Here is a 12,420-nt window from a genome sequence, read left to right on the forward strand (position 1 = left end):
TAGAGAGAATACATTAATCCTACAGAAAGGTCAGACTGAACTGAGTATTTTGGTTCTGGCCATGTGCCATAGGAATTTATTACACATTACCTTGGTCTCTAAGTGAGCCTAATCTCAGAGAAAGAATCACTGGAGGAATTTAAGGATTGTTTTAAAATGTAGGATGGGCCCATTGGCCTAACATAAAGAAGGATACAATTCACAATGAAATCTTTTATCTTTCTTGATGCTAGGCCAATTTCCAGCTTCATATAATTTGTACTTGTAATTTCATGAAGCTCAGGATTTAATAACTTTCAATACTAGGATATTTGACAGGTCTATTCTGTCATTTGCCTTCATGTTTCTTTTTGTATTTTCAGTTCCAACAGGTGCAGATTTGCCAAAACGAATGTTAATTGCCTATTTACTGTCTCTAAGCTTGTTCAATTTACTCACAGATCATTTCCTATTCACAGCCCTCCAGCAGTTTGTCTCTCATTTACTCTCCTAATCGGTTCAGGTTCTAAGAAAACCTGCATATTAAAAAAAAAGAAAAAGAAAAAAATAACCTTGCAAAGACTTATCTTCAGCCACAAAAGCCCCAACACTTGAGATGAGCTACACTGTTGGAAGGCAGACATCATGAAACCAAAGAGAGAAAAAGATCCCTGGACTGAATTTCCCTTAAAGCAAGTCATTAACAAACAGGGAAGTAATGTCTCTGCAGATAGATAGCTTTCAGTAGCTTAATTTGACTTATTTAATTTCTCATCCATTCAAGAGAGTTCCTGAAGTTCATCCCTTCTATTTAGCAGCTGAGTAGAACATTTTAGTTTCAATTCACTGATTTATTCACCCTATTTTCCCCATTTGTTCTTATAGATAAGCATAGGAAAAAGGATAAACAGAAAGCAAACACTATGGTTTTTTCAGATATACAGCTATCATTTGTTCTCTTTTCATGCGAGATTGCTTAAAAGTTTTGATCATTGAAAGCTAAGTGAGGAAGAAAAAGGAAAGTCGTTTTGGTGCGATATAGTTACACTAGTTATTCTTAGGTCACTAGATCTATAATTCAAAGGCATGGAAGTGCTAAGTTGTAAAAGTATTTTCACCATAAGGACATATTATCCAATGGTGAATGGTTTTATTTTTCACTAAAATAAATATATACTCATGGCCTCTAATATGTTTACAAGTAATCATATTACTCTGTAATTTATAAGGCACTCCCCTATTACCATGGTGAATTTTGCACGTATAGTTAATAGAAGCAAATATAATTACATTCTTTATCTTTATTTTATTTTCTAAGAAGTTCAACATACGGGCCCAGAGAGATAGCACAGCGGCGTTTGCCTTGCAAGCAGCCGATCCAGGACCAAAGGTGGTTGGTTCGAATCCCAGTGTCCCATATGTTCCCCTGTACCTACCAGGAGCTATTTCTGAGCAGACAGCCAGGAGTAACCCCTGAACACCGCAGGGTGTGGCCCAAAAACAAAAAAACAAACAAACAACAAAAAAGAAGTTCAACACACTATAAATAGCTCATCACACTATAAATACTACCATTTTTTCTACTAACTCATTTTCCATGATTTTTTCCAGAAACTTTGTGTAACTTCTAATTTCCTACTTAGCTAATTGATTTCAGTAGTTTTAATTATATGTATACCAGGGTTACTCTATATCTATTGTAAAAAGAGGCGAAATAAATAAAACAATCCAAGTTTCTTAAATGAGGTTATCCCATTTCATGATTAAAATCCTGATCTTATTCTTGCATACTCCTTTAAAAATGTTTCTCTTTCTTTGAGTGATTCATATAGACAACTAGTCAAACTATTTAGGTGGCTTTAGTAATAAATGATTTTAAAATGACTTCAAGGCTGCAGAGATGTACAAGGATTAAAGCACCTACCTCCCACATGGTGTACCCCTGTTAGATCCCTGGCTGAGCATACGTTCCCCTAATTACCCCTGAAGTGATCTCAGAGCACAGGAGTCAAGTTGTCAAGAAGTAAACCCTGACCATATCTGAGTATAGCTACACAAACAGCAATAATATAACTTCCAAGTGATAAAGTCAAGTGAAAAAAGTAGAGTAAATTAATTTTAGGTTTTGTGATATTAATCTTTAATATAATAAAAGTATATCATATGATAAAAGCGAATTGTATTTTTAAAGGCATAGGAAAATTGAAAAATAGGATACAATATTTACAAGAGTAATTTTGGGGCAGAAATACACATATCATATAAATTTTCTTTATGCTGTTTTGGAAACAAAAAAAAATTGGCCAGGGAGATTTTATAGTAGTTATGGCATATGCTTGAATGCAGTTGACTCAAGTTCTATGCCTGGCACTCCTGCCAGTAGTGATCTCTGAGTAGAGAGCAAGGAGAAAGCACAGAGCACACAGGGTGTGACTACAAACTCTAAAAAGAAAAATCATGAAATTATATTTAAAGAAAAACTAGCAACTACAAAATTCTAATTATGGTATAAAATATTTTCATTTTTCTCTTCTAACCTGTATATTTACATAATTTAATTTTAATTTTGGATTGAAAGAATATTTTATTTTAAAATTTTATTTTTTTGTTTATTTGCCACAATTGGCAATGGTCAGGAGTTACTTCTGACTCTGCACTTAGGAATAATTCCTAAAGATGCTTATGAAGCTATATGTTAGGAGTGAGAGAAGTAGAATGCCTGTCTTGAATACAGGTAGGGTGTGTGGGAGGAGGAATATGGGAGCATTGGTGGTGGGAATTTGCACTGGTGAAGGGGGCTGGTCTTTTAGCGACTGAAACACAACTACAGTCATGTTTGTAATCATGGTGTTTAAATAAAGATATAATTAAAAAAATCAAAGCTGCATATAATGCAAAAATTGTACTGACCCTACTATGGCTCCAACTCCTGAAAGCAGTTTCACTTTATATTATTTATTTATTTATTTATTATTGTAGTTGTTGTTGTTTGTACTCAGTAATTACTCCTGACTCTGCCTTCGGAGATCACTCTTGATGGTTTCTGGGATGATAGGAATCAAACTGGTCTCCCATGAAGAAAGGAAACCTTTATCCTCTCTATTATGCCTCTGACCCAGCAACTTTATTTAAAATTTTTTAAAGTCAAGATAAAACAGAGCTCACATTAAAAAAGAATTAATTGTATATCTAAAAGTCTAGTGTGAAAAACCTTAAAGTTTAGAGAGAAAAACAATAAACATGGTGAATTGTGATAAATATTAAGTTACAGGAACAAAGTTTATAAAAATAATCAAACAGAAAAATAGGGACTTGAGCAATAATACAGTGGGTATTAGCTTGAATATGTCCAACTCACATTTGATCACTGTATGCCATGTGGTTCCCAGAATAATATTCTAGGAATAATTTCTGAGTGCAGACCTATGAGTAATGCCTGAGCACCATGGGGTGTGGCCCCAAATCAGTAAAATCCAAAAGTATAAAGCTGGAAAAGACACAAATAATCTAATTATAAATGACATTAAAATAGACTTAGAATATCACATCACTGTAATATTAATTTTTGATGGCTTCATTAAAGTTAATAGATAAGTCAAATTTTGCTTAACTGTTAAAATTTGACAACACAGACTGTTCTGTTATATATAGGTTCTTTGCTTCATCATCCTTTAGTATTTTGACTTCTGTTGATTTTTTATGTTGGTTTTTTGTCATTGGTCTTTTATGATCTGTGGGAACTAATTAAGCTTTAATTATATTTTACATAAAAAGAAACTAAAGTATTAACTACTTCTTTTTTTTAAATTAACACTGTACTTGTTTATTTTTTTTGGGGGGGGTGGAGGATGTGAACAGACAACAAATGGTTCCATTTATTATTATTTTTTTTTGTCTATTCTGTTTCAGGTAAAATGATCATAAACGTTTTTGATGGTATTTGCAGTAAAAAGTATTTGAACTTACAACCGAGATTTTTTTGTATATACAGTGAAGCTTTATATATACAAGCGTCTTTCTTCCTCACTTCCTCTCTTCCTTTCTCTTTCTTTCTTCTTTCTCTTTCTCTTTCTTTTCCTTCCTTCCTTCCTTCCTTCCTTCCTCCTTCCTTCCTTCCTCCTTCCTTCCTTCCTTCCTTCCTTCCTTCCTTCCTTCCTTCCTTCCTTCCTTCCTTCCTTCCTTCCTTTCTTTCTTTCTTTCTTTCTTTCTTTCTTTCTTTCTTTCTTTCTTTCTTTCTTTCTTTCTTTCTTTCTTTCTTTCTTTCTTTCTTTCTTTCTTTCTTTCTTTCTTTCTTTCTTTCTTTCTTTCTGCGTATTAACTACTTCTATGTAGAAAAAACTTCATTAAATAAATAATTAAATAAATTATTTAAATTTAGACTGTATTTCCCAGTGATTCTATATATTATAATAACATATATTATATGTAATATATAATAAATATATAATATATGATTGTAATATATTGTTATAATATAATATATGGTTATATGTAATCATATAATTAATGATTATGTTAGATATTATTGCAATATATATAATAGACAAAGAGAAATAGGTATCAGATCAATGGTAAAGCTAGTTGAGTGCTTACTTTTTACATGGCTAACCAGTTTGGTTTCCTGGTACTGCAAAAATGGTGATTTGAGAGCTGTCAGGAATATATTTTGAGCACAGAGCAAGGAATAAACCCTGAGCACTGTTCTTTGTGTCTCCAAAACCAAAATCAATCCAAACAAATGAACATAAAAGCAACTAATTTAATATATAAAACTTCAGGAACAGTATGTGAAGTGGCAAGTATCTCTATGTTAAAAAGGACTAAGAGGGTCAGGGAGTTAGTAGAGAGAGATAAGGCACTTGGATTGAACTGCTATGGCCTCCTGAATACCAGCATTGACAGGAACAAATTACATGATAAAGTCTGTTGTTTAAGGAACAATGCTATTTGTGCTGATATTTGTGCTTTTTAAAGTGTGTATAGGCCCATTTTCCCCCTTTATCTTTCTTATACCTGTAAGTTGTAGCCATAAATGCAATCACCATGTTCAAATCTGGCCAGATAAGAGACTCACTCTTTTTTAGAGAGAGATATAAACCAAGCTGTGAAAAATAATTGATACATTGGTCATGCAGCAGAAAGCTGGCAATTTCAGGAAGAGGGGGCAGGCCAAGCCCATCATGAAAAACCATGCCTGCTGCATCCTTCCCCAGACTTACCACTGCATCCATCACCCAGACTCACCATTTTGTCTATGGCCCTGCCTCACCACCCCTTTATGATTCTCTTTGGGGCCATCAATCTGACTAAACTTCAGGAACACTACTGGCGTTTGGGCAATATCACTTGGTGGATACTCCCAACCTCTTTCTTCCAGGAGTTCTGGTAGATGAAAACAGGCCCTTAAAAGCCTTTAAAAGCCCTTAAAAGTTTCAGTGGTAGTGCTTTGAATTTCTGAAAAACTTCATTTGTTTGAAGCTTTCAACTCTATAAAAATACAACAATTTAACAAACTAGACAGCTAACAATTACAGCTTACTAAACTATCAGCCATTGTATTAATATCTTCATTGGAGATACAATAATTTTAAAACATGTGCTTGCTTCTATACTTCTTTTTTCTTTTTTAAAATTTTTCTTCTTATCTTCCTTTGTTAACTTCTATTCTTTTTTAAATAACTTTGCTATCACTTATATAAAAACAAGCATTATGTTCAACTATGTTAACTACATGATGCTTTTGCTTTAAATAACGTATTAAAAAAGGATCCATGATAATACAATTGCCTAAATGTGAAGATAAACATATATTCTGAATAATAATTATGTCCAAGGAATAACTTCTTCATAAGTTACTTCCTGAAGTCAGGTAGTCCACAAAGATATCTGGACAAATGTTTAAACATATATTTTATTAAATATTGCTAATTTATTTAAGTATCATATTTGAATATATAAATATTGTATGTTCAAATATGTACAATAATTTTAAAAAGAAAGATTGTAAGAAATTATTGTAAACAAGAGATAGCACTATATGGACAAATACAGGGAGAAATACACTGGCTATAATAAGCTTTCAAAATATAAATATCAGAAATGTATACTCATTACCTATTGATTCTGTGACAAATTGCCACAAATGCAGTGGCTTAAAACAATACAAATTTATTATGTTAGAGTTATAGAGGTTAGAAGTCTAAATTCAAAGTGTCAACAGAATTGTGTTTCCTTTGGGAGATTTCATGGAAAAAATCAATTTCTTTGCCTTCTTCCAATTTTTTGGTTTATAGCTCTTTCCTTAAATCACTCTAACCTTTTCCTTCTGCCATATTTTCTACTACTAACTATATCTACTTTGCTTCATTCTTCTAAGAACCTGTATTGTTACGTTGGTCAACTCTCACTGTTCAGGATATTCTCCCAATTTTAAGATATTTCACATAGTCACCACATATAGTTAATTTTGCATCTAAGATTATAAACCTAAAAATTCTAGTGATTATAATGCATACACTATTAGGATCATTATTATTAAGCCTTCTAAAAAGGTGTTGTATATACATACTAACACACTCTATAGCACATATAGACATATAAAATAGGTTTGAAGAAATATATAATAAGTCTTTGTTACAAATATCTTTAGAGAATTGTAGTAAAAGGAAAGAAGACAGAAGAAATTTGTACTTTTCTATTTGAACATTTGTATAATTTAATATTTTAGATAAAATGAATAAAATTGTGCATAAAATTAACATACTATTAAATATATTAATATATGGATACTAGTTGTTATCTGGTTAGACAATCAACTATTTCTCTTTGAGCTCTATATATTTTATGTTATTACTGAGAAAACGAGTAATATTGTAGAGTTAATAAAATCAATTACATTTATATGTTTCAGTGAATAGCTCATATCCAGATCAGATATGCTTCAGGATTCAAAGTAAATAAAGATAACATTTTGATTAAATTATTTAAATAATAAAATACTTAGAAGGATGCACTATTTATTTAGCTGCAGGCACAGTCAAGTAGAATATTTTATTTATTCCCTATAAAAAATGTCTGAGGCAGGGATTAATCTTCATTTTACAAATGAAGTCACCAAAGCACAAGTTCTTTGAATTCAGGTAGTTAACTTTTCTACAACCTGTATTTTAAAACTCAGACCTTGCCCATGCAAAATGAGTCTTTAACTACTTTAAGCTGCATTTGCTATTCTAATGATTCAGGCTTACTTATCTCTGGAAAATCTCATTTTAAAATTCTCCATTATCAAAGGTTTTATATTCATTTATTATGCATAGAATGACTTTTTTGACTGGTTTTGCCATATGTTTGTAGTAACTGTAACAGGACACCTTGCCCAGAGGCTTACCTAAATATAGACAATACCTAACATCTGTAAAGTTTATTCATAAGAAACTGAGCTTAGCACTAGAAAATATTTTTTTCTTCGGCTTCCTCATTGGGGAGCCTTATTGCTTCAGAGTTGAGACCAGGCAATAGTTGGAAGTTGAAATGACACATTGTGGACATTTAAAGGGGAAATATGTGCACAATAATTATAATTGGGAAATAATAGTCATCAGTGACATAATAGCTTTCAAATGTAGACTATGCTTGTAATTCTCTAAATAAAATTTAAACAGGACCTGGAATAAATTTAATACTGATTATCTTGGGACTGGAGTAATAGCACAGTGGTAGGGCATTTGACTTGCATGTGGATGACCTGGGACAGACCCAGGTTTAATTCTTGGCATTCCTGATGGTCCCCAAAGGCTGCCAGGAGCAAATTCTAAGCACAGAGCCAGGAGTAACCCCTGAGTGCCTCCGGTGTGCTCCCCCCACAAAAAAACAAACAAACAAACCAAAAGCATTCTCTTTCTAAAATATGTTTTTATGAATTAAAAGTTGAAGAAAAGTAATAATATGCATATACCTAGAATTTTTATGATACTTGTGCAAACAAAGGTGAGCTCTCAGTTAATGGTATAGGTGAGGGCTGTAGCCTAATTGCTGCCTAGACCATTAAGACATGTATTGGTCAGTTAAGGAGCTGATTTACATAACAAAGATGAATTGGAATGGCAACATTATAAGAACTTTTCAACCAAAAGTAGTTCAACTCTGGACTTTGCTTTTTGTTTAGTTTTGGGCTCACACCCACTTATATTCAGGTGTTATTATTGACTGTGTTCTATTATTACTCCTGGCAGTGGTCATGTGAGATTCTGGGGATCAAAGCCAGGTCAGTTGCCAGCAAAGCAAGTACCCTCCCTGCTGTATTCTCTCCTTTCCCAGGGAAGATTTTCTTATTTACTTAAAGTAATATGAGTGTACATGTAGTTACGATTTAAGTACTTTTTTTATTACAATAGTTAACTAGAAAAATAAATTCAGGGAATTTGCAAATCACCAAGTTATTTAAGTGACACACTATGCATGTATTAGAGAAAAATGTATTGATGCTGATGCCCAAGATCACTGATAAAAGCTAAAATGTCTTCGAGGAACTATGGATAAAGATCCACTTATCTGTCTTACTCAATCATTCGTTTTGAAGAATAGGAGCTATTTGATAGCAACATCCTTCCCAAGTAATTATAAGAAGAGCCCTTTAAGGGTTATTGGGTAGAAAAGAGTAAGGCCAGGCGGGGTTCAGATGCCCCCTTTCTGCCTCAAACAGTGCAGATCAGAGATATTCCTTTTTACATATTGGGATTTAACATTTGAAGACATTTTCAAGGCTAAACTATATTTGAAAACAATTTCCTAGAATCTTCATTAGAGCTATATTCATTAAGTATTCACCCCATAACAGAGTCATAGGTGTTATTAATTTAAACTTTACAATAGCTTCGCGTAGTCTTATTATCTTCTCTTTTTACATGAAACAATCTTAGAAAGGTTAAGTAACTTGCTTAATATCACCCAGCTAATAAATGGCAAGGCTAAAATTTCAATGAGATCTAAGTTCTTTCCGAAGAAATACTTTCAAGTAATTCTATGTGCTACTTCTATTTGATTGCAGTTAAAGAATCTTCTTTTTGAAAAATGTAAAGATTAAAAAATATAATTATCAAGGGCCAGGGAAATAGCTAAAATTATACAGCACTGGAATGTGGGAAGCCCTGTACTTGATCTCTTACACTGCATGAAATTCTCCTAACACCACCATCAGCTGTATCTCAGTGGTCCTTGAGAACCAAAGTATTGTTGGGCATTATCTTTTTTTTCTTTTTTTAAATTTTATTTATTTATTATTTTTTTATATTTTATTTAAACACCTTGATTACATACATGATTGTGTTTGGGTTTCAGTCATGTAAAGAACACCACCCATCACCAGTGCAACATTCCCATCACCAATGTCCCAAGTCTCCCTCCTCCCCACCCGACCCCCTTCTGTACTCTAGACAGGCTTTCCATTTCCCTCATACATTCTCATTATTAGGACAGTTCAAAATGTAGTTATTTCTCTAACTAAACTCATCACTCTTTGTGGTGAGCTTCCTGAAGTGAGCTGGAACTTCCAGCTCTTTTCTCTTTTGTGTCTGAAAATTATTATTATAAGGGTGTCTTTCATTTTTCTTAAAACCCATAGATGAGTGATACCATTCTGCGTTTTTCTCAGTCTCTCTGACTTATTTCACTCAGCATAATAGATTCCGTGTACATCCATGTATAGGAAAATTTCATGACTTCATCCTGACAGCTGCATAATATTCCATTGTGTATATGTACCACAATTTCTTTAGCCATTCGTCTGTTGAAGGACATCTTGGTTGTTTCCAGAGTCTTGCTATGGTAAATAGTGCTGCAATGAATATAGGTGTAAGGAAGGGATTTTTGTATTGTATTTTTGTGTTCCTAGGGTATATTCCTAGGAATGGTATAGCTGGATTGTATGGGAGCTCGATTTCCAGTTTTTGGAGAAATCTCCATATAGCTTTCCATAAAGGTTGAACTAGATGGCATTCCCACCAGCAGTGGATAAGAGTTCCTTTCTCTCCACATCCTTGCCAACACTATTTATTCTCATTCTTTGTGATGTGTGCCATTCTCTGTGGTGTGAGGTGGTATCTCATCGTTGTTTTGATTTGCATCTCCCTGATGATTAGTGATGTGGAGCACTTTTTCATGTGTCTTTTGGCCATTTGTATTTCTTCTTTGTTAAAATGTCTGTTCATTTTTTCTCCCCATTTTTTGATGGGATTAGATGTTTTTTTCTTGTAAATTTGTCAGTGCCTTGTATAATTTGAAGATTAGCCCCTTATCTGATGGGTATTGGGTGAATAGTTTCTCCCACTCAGTGGGTGGCTCTTGTATCCTGGGCACTATTTCCTTTGAGGTGCAGAAGCTTCTCAGCTTAATATATTCCCATCTGTTAATCTCTGCTTTCACTTGCTTGGAGAGTGCAGTTTCCTCCTTGAAGATGCCTGTAGTCTCAATGTCTTGGAGTGTTTTTGTTGGGCATTATCTTGCATGCCCCAGTCTGTTGTTTTTTATGATACTTATAAAAATAAAATTACTGAGATACATTTTAATAAAAATTTTATTATTTTTTTATAGAAGCTTTCTTGGTATCATTGCGCTGATTATTGGTTAATAAGTTGCCTTTCTATGTCTCCCACAAACTTGAGCCTCTGATCCTCAGAAAGGAGTAATTGATAATCTAATAATAATTTATTTTTTACCAGTGTGTGTTTCGCAATTTGTTCCCACCTTTTAAAGTACAGTTTTAGTATCCTCATCTGGATGATATTTATTTTAATTAATATTATTTTATAGAAACACAAATGTTTGTAAGGTTCTAGCGTTTAATTTTAACATATCCACTACCAATGCAAATACCACTACTTCTGCCAGTGCTCATGGGACCCTTTCTCTTTCATGTCCTTTCTAGTCTGTCAGAAGATTAGGGACTCATTTTTATTGGATATTGTTGGACAAATCTTATGTAATGCTTAGTTAGACAGTCTTAAATATTTATTAAGTTGTTCATGATTGAATATATATTTATGTAATATATTTATAATATTTGATCACCCATCCCATCACCAGTCTACACTCTCTCCACCAATGTCCGAGTTTACTTTATGCCATACAATCTGACTCTATAAGGAACTGTAGTTTGCAATACTGTTAGTGAAAGTGTATAATGTATATGATTGCCTCATTTAGGTACCCAGTTTTGTTCAGAGAAGTTCACCCAGAGTCTTCTCTGAATTTCTGTAATATTTCTAAATAAAAGAGTTTATAATATTATAATTTATAGATGTATTAAATGTGTTTTAACTAGGGCAAAATTCTGTATATTCAATTTTATACACTTCATATACTCTGACATAAATTATATTTCTTATAAAAGTTTATTTAAACTAGTAAAAATATTAGTAGAAATAACCAAAAATATTTACATCTTAAAAGCATAAATGTGTTAACTGGTTAAAAACACGTTTTTCCACCTTGTACATTCATTTTGTTTTCAGACAAAGAAAACAATTTACTAAGTAATGTCATAGAAGGTGATAGAAAAAATGCCCTTTGTATTTGATCTAAAGATAAGATTCATTTCTCTGTTTTTTATACCTCAGCATTGAAAAAGTTTTGACCCTTGACTCTGATAATTAATTTATAGAGGAGTATGTATCTGTATCAATCTGCCCCCCAAAGCTCCAACTTAACCCCAAAAAGCTTCTTAAATGTCTTAGTATCTTTAGAGACATTATATTATGTCAATGTACTTATGAAAAAATTAAAGGTTTATAGATCATATTTGTGTAATGGAAGACTTTGAATTCATAGATATTTTGTACCTCTTTTCCATTGTTTATAACTTTTATTATATATAATTACATGATTTTTATGTTTAACTTACTATGCTACAAATTTTAATGTGTTAGGAAAAATAATGACTTATAATATCATCACCTTTATAAATAATCTTTGGGGGTATTAAATAAAACTTATTGTCATTAGCAAGAAAGCCAATGTATTGTACAACTCATCCCAATGGAATATTACAGAGAAGAAAAGAGCAATTTTTGATATTACTCTTTGACAGCTTTTAGAGATGTTGTTTAGCAGGTTTGTTTTATTTTTAAGGACTCATTTGCAATAATTACTTGTTATATTCATGGCCTCATTTAAAATAAGTGGCCATGGTCAGCTCTATTAACCTGTTGTATCTTGTCTTATCACTTGACTATATAACTCTAATCACAGTTTTCTTAATTTGTGGTGTCTGGGGTATATTTAAAGACTGAATCAATTATCTGTAACTTGATGTGATGAGACCTTGATAATAATTTGTAGAAATGTAGAAATGTAGAAAAGGGTTATAATAGTTGAGAAAGTTCTGTGGTTAGTTTCAAAGAGTGAATTCTATCATGTAACATTAGTATGCTATATAATATATATAAA

Source organism: Suncus etruscus, chromosome 4 (genome assembly GCF_024139225.1).
Source record: "Suncus etruscus isolate mSunEtr1 chromosome 4, mSunEtr1.pri.cur, whole genome shotgun sequence".
Lineage (NCBI taxonomy): Eukaryota > Metazoa > Chordata > Mammalia > Eulipotyphla > Soricidae > Suncus > Suncus etruscus.